The sequence below is a fragment of the Anas platyrhynchos genome, chromosome 1, assembly GCF_047663525.1.
Source record: "Anas platyrhynchos isolate ZD024472 breed Pekin duck chromosome 1, IASCAAS_PekinDuck_T2T, whole genome shotgun sequence".
Taxonomy (NCBI): domain Eukaryota; kingdom Metazoa; phylum Chordata; class Aves; order Anseriformes; family Anatidae; genus Anas; species Anas platyrhynchos.
This window is the reverse complement of record NC_092587.1, coordinates 173789141-173804680: the sequence shown is the minus strand read 5'-3', so window position 1 is coordinate 173804680 and position 15540 is coordinate 173789141. Positions and strand designations below refer to the sequence as shown.

The window sequence follows — 15540 nt, the reverse complement described above, 5'->3', positions numbered from 1 at the left end:
AGTGCAAGTAACTATTACGTGCTATCAGTGAAGTATAAATGATTCAGAAAAGTAGACTAAAAGAACTAACCACCTTACGTTTTAGATACCATACAAGGCCCCCATCAGGTCAATGTGTATTAGTATGTGAAGCTCATTAGATTGACAGATTTCTTATGGACTGCTTTGTATTGTGACAATGGGAAGTCATAACAGTTTGGGGATCAGAACTGAGACTCAGTACAGTGAGTGGCTAAACTATTTTTCTGTCTGGTCTTTTGTTTAGGACTTACCCTGTGCCAGACATAAGCCTGATCAGAAAATCTCTCTGTGCTCAGAATTAAAGATTTATCTTTTTACAATATTTCCTTTCCTTTCCTTTCCTTTCCTTTCCTTTCCTTTCCTTTCCTTTCCTTTCCTTTCCTTTCCTTTCCTTTCCTTTCCTTTCCTTTCCTTTCCTTTCCTTTCCTTTCCTTTCCTTTCCTTTCCTTTCCTTTCCTTTCCTTTCCTTTCCTTTCCTTTCCTTTCCTTTCCTTTCCTTCCCTTCCCTTCCCTTCCCTTCCCTTCCCTTCCCTTCCCTTCCCTTCCCTTCCCTTCCCTTCCCTTCCCTTCCCTTCCCTTCCCTTCCCTTCCCTTCCCTTCCCTTCCCTTCCCTTCCCTTCCCTTCCCTTCCCTTCCCTTCCCTTCCCTTCCCTTCCCTTCCCTTCCCTTCCCTTCCCTTCCCTTCCCTTCCCTTCCCTTCCCTTCCCTTCCCTTCCCTTCCCTTCCCTTTCCCTTTCCCTCCCCCTTTCCCTCCCCCTTTCCCTCCCCCTTTCCCTCCCCCTTTCCCTCCCCCTTTCCCTCCCCCTCCCCCTCCCCCTTTCCCTTTCCCTTTCCCTTTCCCTTTCCCTTTCCCTTTCCCTTTCCCTTTCCCTTTCCCTTTCCCTTTCCCTTTCCCTTTCCTTTCCGGCAGGGACTGAAGAAGGCAATAATAAGGAGAAGAAACAATCATTGTCAGAAGCTGGGAAAAAGAGATGAAAAGATAATTTTGACAAACATTTCCGTTTCATTTATAAGGAAAACTGAGATATAATATTCTATATGTTGTGGCACAAGTACTTTTACCTATATAGCATATCACAATGGTGCGTATGTCATTTACTGTTACAGTGGTTGCATGAAAATATGTATACTATTTTTTGTAGAAGTTTACATTTCTTTCACATCAAAGCGATGAGATTCCCTTTGTATTTTTCCTTTTTTAACCCAGTATGAGACTGGATTAAACTATCTAGTTCCTATTTGAATTTCTGAAGTGTATTTTGTCTTCATAACTTTGGTTCAAGTTACATTCTGATTTCACAAAATTATTGTTAGATTAATTTGCATTTCTTTATCAGTATTTATACTAAACTTACGGGGGATTTGACCCAGGGAAAAAATATGCACTTTCACCATGTGATTGGGATAATTTCAAATACATATTTTTGTAAAGGCAGTAGCTCAAGTAGGAACAGATTTTGATACATTCACTCATTTTACAGTCCACTTTATTTTACAAGGAGTCCAGTAAAAGTGAATGGACATGATTTTGGTACACTTTTCTTTCTGTGCTGAATAATAAATTACTCTGTCATTTTTATATGCCTGAATCACAGAGTAAGATAACTCAGTATTTCATGGAAATCCATTTGAGTGAAAATTAAATACGTCATTTTTCTGTTCTGCTCTTCATTGATCTGGAAAACAAAACATTGCTGCCTCTCAGTATCTATCCTTTACACATTTGAAAACTGGTATTATGGTCTAAAAAAGCTTTCACTTTTCTAGATCAAAACAAGTCCAGTTTCTATAATCTTTCCTTATAGATCTCATTTTACAAGCAGATGAGATTTACCTTTTACCGTAGCATCAAAGTATCCTAGTATCCTGCACCTTTACACAGTTTCTTTAATTGATACTTCTTTTTTTTTTTTTTTTTTTTCTTAAAAGGAGTCTAAACAAAGACAAAATGAGACTATTAATAGGTTTACCTTCTGCATACCCTTGAGATGCAATTCAGAGCACCTATGTTTTCTTTTCTCTATCATTTGAGAAAGGAAAATAATTTCTGAGGGCAATGGCTATTCTTCAAGATACAGTTGTTGTGGAGATAATAAATAATTCCTAGGTTTCAGTTTAAGGAATTGTTATTGCAAAGGGGAGAGGAAATATTCCATTGCCTTCTTTACAGCCATTTTCTTAATACGCTTCAAAAAAAGATTGTTTTTTTGAACAACCTCATGTTTTTACTCAGGCTCAGCTTGATTCAGCTTTATTTCCATTGTAGATTTCTACATTTGATTTCTCCTTTAATGCAATACTTCTCTTACTTTTATGTTAAATTTACTCTTTTCACCTTCAGCCCATTTCTTGAGTAAATGATGTTCAAAATTATAATGTTACATCTTTAAAGCAAGTAATCAGCACTGGAAAGGCTGGAAGGTGGGAACTAAGTCTGGTCAGTCACACTAATTTTTGAGAGCATGGGAATATTTATTCCAGCAGGGTTACCTGATCGAGGACTTCCATGCAGGGAGAGTATCATAAGAAACAAACCAAACTACAGGTGCCTCTTCCAGGAAGGATGAATCTTGCAATTGATAAGATTGTGAACCAAGGGGGTCCAGCCTGGAAGGGTGCCGGAAACTGCAGAACTCTGCAAACCCATGGGGCTTGGCAGGGAGAAAGAGGAGGCACAGAAGGAACAAAGAGGCAAGTAAGTAGAAGAGGGTGCAGAAGGGTTGGTTGCATATAAAACAGGGCCAGTCAGTTCTATGGTTAAGTGTTTCTTAACTATCTGTGTATTCACACTCTCTTGTATGTATATGTGAGCTGCAAGGAGTACATGCCAGCTACAGGTGAGACTTGGAAGTGGGTGAGTGAAGATGGATGCCAGCCACTGAAGTCAGGCTGGGGAGCAGACAGCCCTGGCCTGTGGTGCTCACTCCTGGAATGAAAGCCCCCGCATTCAGTTTCAGGCATTTGCAGGACGTGTGGGTGTGCCAGTGGAATTGGTGCCAGCTACTGCATTCAGGACAGGAGTGTATGTACCTCAGGCCTGTACAGTCAGCTGCTGGAGGGAGTGGAGGATCCTAGCATCAGTAGTTTGAGGGGTAACAGCTCTCTGGATCTGAAAGAGTCCTGTAGACTTTGTTCCTGGAGTGTCAGCTACTGGGGAGACTGCCATCTATGAGTTGACAAGGTAGCAGCTACTGGAGTCAGATCAGGGGTGTAGGCACCCCTGGCCTGTCATGCCAGCTACTTGAGTGGGGGTTCTAATACCCATAGCTGGAGGGTCCTCTCTAGACCTAGAGAGGGCTCCATAGACTTTGAGTCCAGAGTACTAGTTACTGTGAGAGGATCAATGTTAGTGGACTGGATACCAGCTAGAGTCAGACCATGGGTATAGGCACCTTTAGCCTGTGGTGCCAGCTACTGGAAAGAGCGGGGATCTTTTATTCCCCAAGCAGGAGCTCATTAGCAGGAACAGTGTGTTCCCAAACCAGCTACTGGTGGGTGACTGGCATGAGTGAGGTGAGTGTGAGGCTCTGTACTGGCAGCTAGAGCATGGTTGTGGTCACAGTCTGTGTCTGGTGGGAGATAAATGTCTGTATCTTCCCCAGACCCGCTGTGTGTAGGGTATGTATGTGTGTCTTCTAGCAAACTTTAAGCCAGGCCAGTCGGTGAGTAGGAGGGGCCTTGGGTCTGGGCTGGGGTACAAGGTGGGGAGGGGGTCTGCTCTGGTATGGCCATGGGGACTTGTGAATGTAGTGGTTCTCGAACGTATTGAGGCGCACCTGGGGGACAAAGCAGTCATTGGTCCCAGCCAGCATGGGTTTGTGAAGGGTAGGTCCTGCCTAACTAACCTGATTTCCTTTTATGATAAGATCACCCGTATGGTAGACCAAGGGAAACTAGCTGATGTGATTTTTTTGGACTTCAGCAAGGCTTTTGACACGGTTTCCCATAGGATCCTACTGGACAAAATGTCCACCATACAGCTAAATAAAAACATCATACGATGGGTGAGCAATTGGCTAACGGGCAGGGCCCAAAGGGTTATGGTGAATGGGGCTGCGTCAGGTTGGCGGGCGGTCACCAGTGGGGTCCCTCAAGGCTCCATTTTAGGGCCGGTACTTTTCAATATTTTTATAAACGATCTGGATGTAGGAATAGAAGGTATTTTGAGCAAGTTTGCTGATGACACCAAACTTGGAGGAGTTGTGGACTCGAATGAGGGTGGAAAGGCCTTGCAGAGGGATCTGGATAGGTTGGAGAGCTGGGCGATCACCAACCGCATGAAGTTCAATAAGAGCAAGTGCCGGGTCCTGCACCTGGGACGGGGAAACCCTGGCTGCACGTACAGACTGGGCGATGAGACGCTGGAGAGCAGCCTAGAAGAGAGGGATCTGGGGGTCGTGGTAGACAGCAAGTTGAATATGAGCCGGCAGTGTGCCCTGGCAGCCAGGAGGGCCAACCGTGTCCTGGGGTGCATCAAGCACGGCATCGCTAGTAGGTCGAGGGAGGTGATTGTCCCGCTCTACTCTGCGCTGGTGCGGCCTCACCTCGAGTACTGTGTGCAGTTCTGGGCACCACAGTATAAAAAGGACATGAAACTGTTGGAGAGTGTCCAGAGGAGGGCTACGAAGATGGTGAAAGGCCTGGAGGGGAAGACGTACGAGGAACGGCTGAGGTCACTGGGCCTGTTCAGCCTGGAGAAGAGGAGGCTGAGGGGAGACCTCATCGCAGTCTACAACTTCCTCGTAAGGGGGTGTCGAGAGGCAGGAGACCTTTTCTCCATTAACACCAGCGACAGGACCCGCGGGAATGGAGTTAAGCTGAGGCAGGGGAAGTTTAGGCTGGACATCAGGAAAGGGTTCTTCACAGAGAGAGTGGTTGCACACTGGAACAGGCTCCCCAGGGAAGTGGTCACTGCACCGAGCCTGACTGAATTTAAGAAGAGATTGGACTGTGCACTTAGTCACATGGTCTGAACTTGGGTAGACCTGTGCGGTGTCAAGAGTTGGACTTGATGATCCTTAAGGGTCCCTTCCAACTTAGGATATTCTATGATTCTATGATTCTAGTGTGCGTGAGGGATGAGTGTGTGAGTGCTATATGTTTGCCGCCAACTTCAGTCAAGCAGCTGGGAAGTAGGTGACCCATGAATCAAGAAAGGGGGCCCAGGATCTGGGTATGGGCATGTTGGATGGGCAGAGGAATCGAGCTGGTACTTGAGGTATCCAGGCAGGGGTGCTGGATAGGCAGAGGGGTCATGCCAGGTACTCTAAGGATCCTCAAATGTGTTTCTGCTTGTGATCCCGGTGTGTGTGTGTGTGTGTCTGCACTACTGGACTTCTATCTCTAATAGCCACAGAGACTGGGGACTCACCTGACTGTATCACATTTTATGTGAGTCCTGTGTGTAACTGATGTTGAAGGCAGCCCTTGACCAGGGCAGCCTTTGGGTCCAGCTGTGTCAGTGCTCTATTTCTGTCCAAGTGCATCTGTGTGTCTCTGGGATATGTGCTTAGCTTTGATACCAGTTGAACCTGCAAAGGTGAAAGCCTGGGCAGAAACCCAGGGTTCCCAGGCACTGGCCCCAGCAGCCAGGCACAAGTGGTTCTGAGCTGGAGAATCTGGAGGAGGTGCTCTTTGCTCTTCACCTCCCTTAATAGTTTTCATGATTTTTTTATTTATTTTATTTTATTTTATTTTATTTTATTTTATTTTATTTTATTTTATTATTTTATTTTATTTTATTTTATTTATTTTATTTCAATTGGGTGTGCATCCACTTTATAATCACTTGACCTAGAACACTTTTCTCTAGTTTTCTTATAAATTTATGTCAACAGCGTCTCCTAAATAAAGATTCTGTTGAGTTATATCACATCTACCCCATCCTTGTCGCCTCTTAAAAATATGAATGAGATGTTTCTACATATTGTTGTTGACAAATCTGTATCTGCTGATTCTTATTTCACTGTTGTCTTCAAGTATTACACATTGTTTGTTTAATAAGTAGCTAGCAGCATCTTTCTGTGTGTTGCTGTTATGTTCATTAGCACAGATTTCCACAACGGTGCTTTTTTCCCCCTCTGTTAAAGACTGGTTTAGCTGAGGAGTATTTTTCACTAGTAAATCAAACTAAAACCAAACTAAAACAAACCTCCTTGGTTCTCAAAGACTGTAAGTAGCAGTTCAAAAAAGCTTATGAGATGTCTTGTAATTGCTCTAGTATAAATTTTGTCAGGCCCTGCAGTCTTAAATATCACTATCTTAGCTAAATACTAATTAAACTGTTTAAACTATCTGTTTCCATTCTTGTGTATGTTCCTACCTACATGTTGTTAATTTTAGTTGTGTTGAGCCTTCGGCCACAATCAACCTTCTTCATGAAGTCTGGAATAAATAATAATGATGATGATAATTTTATATTGTGTGTAATTCAAACGGTGTTAGTTTTACAACTGCAGAAAGATGCACTATGCCTCATGGCACCCCGTGAGGCGTTAGTTCAGTACTGACGAAGTAAGGAAAGGACAATACTATGTTAAAAGTTGGGTGTAAAATTTTCCTGAGCTCTGTGGAAATCCCCACAGTGACTTCAGCAGAGTTTGGAAGAAAACATATAGGACAAGATATGGGACTAATCTTTAAGCACAAAATGTGTATCAAAATTGCACCTTCCAAGCTGCTTCCAATTTTCCCACTGTTCTACCTGCTTCTGTCAATTCCTTTTCATCGTTCTGTGGCTAATTTTACTAAATCTGCCAATGAACATTTCTGTTCTATCCTTTCTCCCTCTTACATATATCTTGTCCCAACCTGTAGCAAGGGGTCACATCAGCAACAGAAATAGCAACCAAACTTGCAATATCGGGGTTGTGCCAGACAGTAGGGCTGCTACTGAATGAAGGCCACACAAGGAAGACAGTTGCTGTATGATAACTATACTAGGCAGTTGCTGCCACTTCAGAGAATTAAATATGTAAAGAATAGCTTCTGGAAAGTGTCACCTCCTCCTTCCATCAGCAGCTCTCTCAAGAGAAGCAGCAACAACAGCCTGACTCTGTGTTGGATTGCTGGAAACTGCCTAAGTGCGTATGTATGGATATTTAGATAAGAAAGATTACAGGAAAAAGCATGTATATGAATGTGGGTGATATGAAACTTTGGGTAAAAATTAGTACCAGGCTTTTGGAACAGCAAGGGAAAGAAAAACAACAAAGAAAAAAGATTTTTTTTTAATTCTCCAATTTGCAAAATGAAAAGATTAGGCTGCTTTGGCAGGGAGAAAAACAAAACAAACAACCAAAAACCACAAAACCTCTCAGGAAGTCTGCAGAGAACTCCAAGGAAATGGTTCTATCCAGATTCTTCCAAAGTTTCTTTTAAATTAATTTCCCTTCCTTTTTCCTTATAGTTGATTTTCAGCTTAACCCTTTGGCTGCTGTTTTTACTGTACCTTTACAGCTGAACAAAATATGAGAGCTTCCCTTCCAATTTTTATAATGCATACTGTTTAATAAACAGATAGTATGCCAAGTACTTGACAAAACAGTGTAAATATATATATATATTTATTATTCTATACTCGCTAATTTGAAACTTAGTGAAGCAAAAATATAGTCATAATATGAAGTGAGTAAATGCTATTTCATTCAACCACAATCTTTTATTTCACATAGTAATAGATGGACTGTTTTAGAAATTGAATTAAAAAAAATCTCTATATAATCATTAGGATACTAAGCTTAAGATACCATGCATCCATCGTAGTAAGCATTACTTACTACGATATACATACTGCCTACACAGCGTGAGAGAGACCATTTTTAGCAATTTTATTATTGCATAGCCTTAAAAGCAGCAATGTAGGCATAGAAACCAATGGAAGAGAGACAGCAGCATTGGTATAATGCATTGTGTATAATGTATTATACACAGAGATAAAATGGGTCTTTGTATGGAAATCAAACACATTTCTCATGTCTGGGAGTAATGAAGTATAAGAAATCCAAATTCTTTTTTTGGGCCTGATTTATACGATTCTATATTGCCAAAGTTGTCCATACAAAGAAATACATTTATATTTTTCTCTAGACTTTGATGGTGTGAAACGTAATCTAAGAATCTGCGGTTTATTCTTTGACCATGCAGCAAAATGATGAATAAGAAGAGAATAACAGAATGTTCTGCGAAATAGTTCAGGTCTGTCAGGAAAATGAACAGCTGGGAGTTAAGTGTTGGTTGAGATCAGTTTCTGAAATTTTCAGTTTTGCTAGGTCTGTGAGATAAGCTGACAGGGAGAATTGTGTGCTTTAGGGAACACTGAGAGAATTCCTGAAAGGTGGACAATGCCTGGAGGAGCAAATGGGGGAGATAAGGAAAGAAAAAGTAAGAAATCCTAAAAGTAGCAATTCAAAAAGTTAACACCTATAAAATAAAATCATCTGATAAATGTCAGACTGTGTTGACCAGATGTCAGACATAAAATATAATGCAATAACTGAAATGTGTATTTTAACAGATTGCTGCGTGCTGCGAGAATCAATTTGGGGTGTTCACGCATGGGGTTTTGGTTTAGCTCAAATACAAGAATCACCTTCAGAGAAGATGACTTTACTTTTATAATAAATATATATTAAAAAGGCACAATATAATTAAAGAGCAACTCAACTGATAAGAAATTATTTAAATCAGGGTAATAACACCGATCAGCGAAAACAAAATCAGGTTTCTGCACCTACATTGGGTTTTGGATTCTGAGTCACAAAGAACAACAGAGTGCAAGGGCTTAATGCCAGCTTTTGGTTGTAACTTATATGAATTAAGTAGCCTAATTAATTTAGTTTCACTGAGTTATACACAGAGAAAAGAGGGTGTTTCAAAAACAGTAATTGTGTTTAAAACTATTCTTTAAAATCTCCACAGGTATATTTCTGTGTGTATCCCCAGTGACTAGTGGATGATTCTGGTGTTGTTTTTTAAATACGTACGTGTATCTTATTTCAGAATAGACGTGTTTATATGCAAAATCATGCAGTACTTTAAAATCATTTCTCCTTTCTATCCTTAGGGGGGAGAAAGTCAATAATGATAAGAAAATGGTTGATAACATTGATTTACAAAAAGTGGTAGACTGCATGCTACAACAAGTATAAGTTATCTGCATGTATCCCCAGTAGGAAGCTGTCTGAGTATGGAGACTGAACTTTCCTCTTACTTTCTCAGCTGGGAATGTAATACATTGATGAGACAATACAAGGAAGTTGCCAGTTCTTGCTGTTTCCATCCTGTAGTTATATAGAAATCTTTATTCACCACTTTGTATCTAAAAATCTACATAAACCATGAATTAATAACAAATAAAGAATGTAAGCAACATATTGGCATAGAATGTATATCAAGGCAACTGCTTCATAAAAAATAAAGAGATATATCATGATTCACCACCTCCTGTTTCCAACTGCTTCCCCCCACAGTTACAGTGCATTCTGTTTTGCAAAAACAAAAGCTTCGTTTTGGAATTGACAAAATGCTTTCCTTTTCACTGGGCATGGAGTCATATATAGCAATGATTTGGTCGAGAAGGTTCATTTGGTCAAGAATACCGCGCTATAGCAAAATTGATTTTCAGGACTCCTAAAACATTGCTTATGAATGGGTGTCAAGTCCTAACCTCCAGTGTCTCTAGTGAGACCAATTCCACTTAATTCTCTGCAACTCACTCTTTTCCATGACTTTTAGCACAGCTTTTATGTTTTTCCTAATATTTAATCCACAGTTCTCTTCTGCAGTTTGAGTCCATTGCCTCTCTTTCTGTCCTTACTTGCTAAAAGCAGTAATTGGTCCCCATCTTCCTTAAAATACAGCTTTTTGGATTCAAGGACAATTATATGCCTTTTCAATCTTTCACTGTAGAACATTCCCAGTTCACTTAGCTGAAAATGTCTTCTTTTTCAAACATTTTGTTATTTCCTTGTCTCTCCTCTACATTATTTTTTTAATTATTTTAATTTCAAAATATGCTGTCCAAAACTGAATGCAGTTCAGACTAACATGGAGTACAGCATAACAATTTATTTTTTTTTCCCTTTAAAAATACTTTTATCAAGAGGACTTGAAGTGGGAAGGGAAAAAGTGATGCTACTCCTTTAACAGCTACCTTCTGTAGATATAAGGACATGAGAATAATGGTGTGTCTGTGTCAAGGTGTTGGTAGAATGGGAGCTGCAGAGGTGACCATTGTGAGGAGAGGCTGGGGCTCCCTGTGCTGCACGCAGCTGCTTCCAGCCGATTCTGACAGCCCTACCACAGCGCATGTCTGGGCCCAGCAGCCAAGATGGCAGCACCTTGGGGAAAGCAGAGTTAGGAAGGGGGAGGAAATGCTGAACAGTGAAGAAGTGAGAACAAAAAGGAATGAGAAACAGCTGTGTAGACACCAAGGTCAGAGGATGGGGAGCAGGTGCTCCAGGCACTTAGAATAGATCACAATGGAGCATGGGAAAGGAGTGCGAAGAGAAAGGAGCAGGAGAGAGAAGCTGCTGTATATTGACTATAACTTCCCACCCCGCACCACTCAGGGTGGGGAGAGGGGTCTGAGGTGAAGGAGTGAAGTAGAGCATGGGAAAGGAAGGAAGAAATAGTGCTCCTTTACTATTTGTCTTCTTGTTTCCCAGTACACCAATTAGTAATTAAATGTTTTACTTGGCAAGAAAGTAAGTTGTGTTTTTTGTTGTTGTTGTTATTTGTTTCTTTGTTTGCTTTCAAAGTAAGGTCTGTTTTGCCCACAACAGCAATTGGTAGCCAATGTTCTATCTTGATTTCGATCCGTGAACTTTCTGTTCTTATTTTCACACCCCATCCCTTTGTGGGGATGGGGGAACAAGCAAATAATTTTTTTTTTTAAACAAAATATTTTGCTGTTTGCCAGTTGTAACCCATTACAACACATACATCCAGTAGATTTTTCTTGCAGTAAAATTATGTGCATTTTTCTGTGGTTTTTGTGTTTGGATTCTTTCAAATTAGAAGTAATTTTATCTAAAAACAGCATTGCAAAATGTTCATGGCTAAAAAAAAAAAAAAAAGGATGCCTTGAGTGATAGTTTGTAAAGGTATCTTATTTATAAAAAAATAAAAGAAAAACAAAACCACAGAATAACTTTATCACATTATACTGTGAGAAAAACAAACACATATTGTGAATATGACTTACATTTTGTCAGCTACTTGAATCTGTCACTATAACCAAAGAAGAAATTGGCTGTTCATACATCAACATCTCTACTTTAATTTGGATCAGAGGAGTATATCTGAAGTAAATCCCCTGATCATATCCACTTCCTGTACTTAGGTTCTTATTCTGGAGTATGCAGATTTAATCCATTCAGATAAAATAAACTCAAAACTGTGTTCCAGGAGCTCAACATACTCCCACTCCTGGATGGTATTCAATACAGTAGACAAGACAAGAGCTAATCTGAAGTAAAGCTTCCAAACTGTATATATTATAACACCATTTTTCTTATGCTTCGCTATTTGCTGATATCCTTATAGCTATCATTGAAAAAACATTTTGGTTTTCCCTTTAATTTAACAGTTCAGTCCAAAGAGAAGCAAAAATCCTGTATTCATTGTAATGGTCTTTAAAATAAATGTTCAGTATGGAGAACAAAATGACATCCTCAGAATGGGAAGTAAGCAAAGCTGGATGTTGCTCTCCTGCTGATTTCTGATTATTGTATAACCTCTATATTGCTGACTGAGTAAACATTGTTATATCTAGTAGGGAGAAGTGGTTGGTGTTTCTATTATTATTATTATTAATATTTTTATTTTTATTTTGTTGTTGTTGATTTTACCAGGAAATGTCACTTGCTAGCTTGGTTGGTGGACTTTATCCTCCAGGGTCTAAGGCACCAAGAAAAGTGGTGAAGAGAGAGGAGCAGGAGAGAGAAGCTGCTGTATATTGACTATAACCTTCCTATGTGGCCCGCCATATTCTAGAGATTTCAACATCTGAAGCCAGTCCACATGATGAGTGGACTGCCTGAAAGTCTGGAATCACTGAGGCTATTAGCCTGCTAATACACATACACAAACTATTTAACAAAGCATTCAGCAAAGACTCACTGAAATTTCAGACTGTAATCATGTTGTTCCTGTCTGTCAGTTTCTATACAACCTTGAGGCCAAAAACACAGGTGGACAAAATGAATAAATAAATAAATAATCCCCGTATCTTTGAGGTTTATTGAGTGCCTCATTATGGACTACTTGTGTGTTTTTCCAAATCTAAAGGACTATTCAGTACTGAGTAATATTTATTAATTCTTCTTGATGTGTTCTGGGGCAAGCAATTCCAAACCCTCTTTCCATCATTACCAAGCATATGTCCTCTTCTCTTATGCTTATGGGGAAAACAGATCGCATAATAAGCTATAGAATTTCCTTTAACATGCAACAGGAAGCTTCATTTGCACATTTTTACTTTAGTAGATTAAACATGTGCTGCCATACTTATTTTACTTATATATATATATATATATATATACATATTATTCAAATGTTAGAGGTCATTACAGTCATTGTAGTGCGTTTTATGTTGTTGCTCAAATTCCACTTCAGTTTTCTCATGTATCATATATATTGACTAACAAATCCCTGAATTTCTGCTTAAAACCAGAGATGGGAAAATAAAAAGATGATTAACTAATATGGCAGATTTAGTTCTGATGATGTAACAATGCTTGCTTCTATTTTATTCTGATCAGGATTTCTGAGAGTCAGCAAGGGTTGAGAGGGCTGTCCCAGGAGTAGGATATGTCATTGTGGTTTTTTTGACCTGTGTAATATTCCCACACAGGGAAATATTAACATGTTAGATCTTTTGTACAACATTTCTCTTTGTCAGCATCTTGCTTTGAGACTTCTGTCCTTATTCTCAAAAACTGACAACTGGCATATGACTGTGGTGGCTTGGGGATTGGATGGCTTCATCTTCTGTTTGTCATTCAGGTAGAGCTTCACATTCCACATTCCTAAAGATAATACTAAAGTGGAAAATTTATTTTTGACATTGTAGGTCATTTGTTTGTAAAATTTAATATCTGATACTCAGTAGCCCATGTTTTTCCTATTTTGATCACCAACATTTAACTATTATTTTAAATCCATGTGACTGCTGTTCCTAAACACTGAGGGTTCCTGAAGAGGTACTACTTTTATTTCCCTAAAAATTTGTATAACCTGAAGAGAACCAAGGAAAACCTACACTAATTACATTCATTTAATTATATATATAAGTTAATGACAAATGTTTAAAAAATTGTTCAGAATATATTTATATAATTTACAATAATTCTCTAGTAGACTGTTTCTTTACTGTGTTTCATGTGTGATAATAATGTGTAAAGGTTGCCAGGAACCCATGTGTGAGAAAACATCATTAGGGACCATCTGCTGAAAAATGTCCAATGTACCATCAAAGGATGCTAGCAGCAGCCTTGAAAAAACAAGCAAAACATGAAACCAGGGGCCCTTAGGCTATCAACACAGATGGAGGATTTTTGATGAGTTTGAATGGAACCTGGATAGGAATCAGTATCAGAGAATGGGGGGGGGGGGGGGAGGGATAAATAAATAAATAAATAAGGAAAAGGAAAAGAGGGAAAAAAGGGACAAGGAAGAGGTAAATGAGGAAAGAAAGGAAAGAAGGAAAAATAATAAAAAAAAATAATATAATAAAAAAACTTGGCATAGTTTACTGATGAAGATTGTTTCAGGATACTTGAGAGACTGTAGGGAAAACATAGGGATCTCCTATTAAATTCTCTGCTAACCATTGTATAGGGGTCACCCAGTTTTATCACACATTGAACTGTTTATCAGCCAGTGAAAGCTGTCTTCAGCTGGCAGCATATTTTCCATTAGATTGAATATCTAAGTCCAAATCAAGTAGTTGCACTTATTCCATACTTCAGAATGGGGAATGGAATGTGCTGTTATGCTCTCCACTGTTGCTCAACACATAGGGCTTATTATCAGTAATTCTCAAGTGAAATAAGAAATGGAATAACAAAAATATATCCTCTTTCTATTCCACAGACTCGAATGTTGGTGAAGCACCCAAGAAATACAACTGAAGTGGGAGGAAAATGGTAAGATTTATTCCTTTACAAAAACAATGCAAGGGTTAGGGAAGTGGCTTGTGTTTAGAAGATAAACATTTTTATGTATCATACATAATTTCAAAAATTAGTAGAAAGCTTCTCTTTCTCCAGAGTAGATACTCTTCAATGTGGGTGAAGCGTGGGAAATAATGCTCTACAGCTTTTTAAGTCCTACTGTGTAAAGAAGGAGTTGATTTGTAGAAGTTTCTGGCTTGAAAATGAACTACTATAATATATGTTATCATTCTTCTCCAGTAGAAATTAAAAATATGAAAACTGACTTTTTTTTTTTTTTTTTCATTCTAGATATGGTCTTATTATTAGTCTTCCATAATCATTAATATACCTAGAATTTTGGAATTTCATCCTGCTCCTATTTTTCAGTATGATTTCAGGACATAACTATATTGCAAAAAAGACCTAATGATGCATGATAGTTGTTACTGGATAACAACTCCTTTCTCCCCTACCAGGCAGAGTTTTTGATGTGTTGTATGCAACGAGCTGAAGATTTCCAAATTTGTCCATATCCATATCTACTTGAACCTTTACTAAGAACTCATCAAATGATTGAATCACCACTTTAAAACTACAATACAGTCCACCAGTTTTTAGAACATTTTTATTTAATGGACTGTCTCTCATGAACATCATCAGAAAAGACATAACATCACTGAGTATTTTATATCATGAATGTGTAGGGTAAGAAGAGATATGATAAGGTAAAAAAAAAAAAAAAAAAAAAAAAAAAAGGATACCTTTGCAATTCTTTGCAATTGTTAGAGGATTTTAAAAATTCTACCAGCTTACTAATGTCTGAACTCTCTTTATAGATAAAAATACATTCACAACAGACATTTTCTAGAATTATCATATCTGTAATATATCTGTACTGCAACTGAAACACAAATCTAAGAACAGAGCTTGTCAATCACAGGACAATATGCTTTCTCCAAGATAGGAATCATAATTAAAAATCATTTCTAATACTGATATACAGCATCAAGTTAGAATAATTGGGCTTTGGGATGTGTATGTTTGATGAATATCTAATCAATGGATTGCCCACAGGACACTTGATATTTCAAAGAGAACACAAAATAATGCAGTTTCTGGAAGAAATTTAACTTAAACACAAGGAAAATAACTTTTAACAGATGTCTTTCAAGAATAAACAAGCCTTATGTTCACACAAAATGTCTTCCATTTTTTTATTTTACACTACCATTCACTCATCTGACTCCTATGACTAAACTAGATTTGTGAGATATGATATACCTTTCAGGAAGATAGCTTTATGTTTCTGGTGTGGAGAAATACTTAGTCATTAGTGCTTGATTCATCTTTATATTAAAAT

General features: G+C 38.8%; 1 long non-coding RNA gene across 1 annotated transcript; it reads left to right on the top strand.

Annotated features, from left to right (window-relative positions):
• The first annotated feature begins 10480 nt into the window (after positions 1 to 10480).
• On the top strand, positions 10481 to 14861 carry LOC119715508 (uncharacterized). The gene is made up of 4 exons (XR_005262567.2): positions 10481 to 10727; positions 11877 to 13029; positions 14119 to 14171; positions 14657 to 14861. It is a non-coding gene; the product is annotated as an uncharacterized lncRNA (long non-coding RNA).
• Positions 14862 to 15540: the final 679 nt, after the last annotated feature.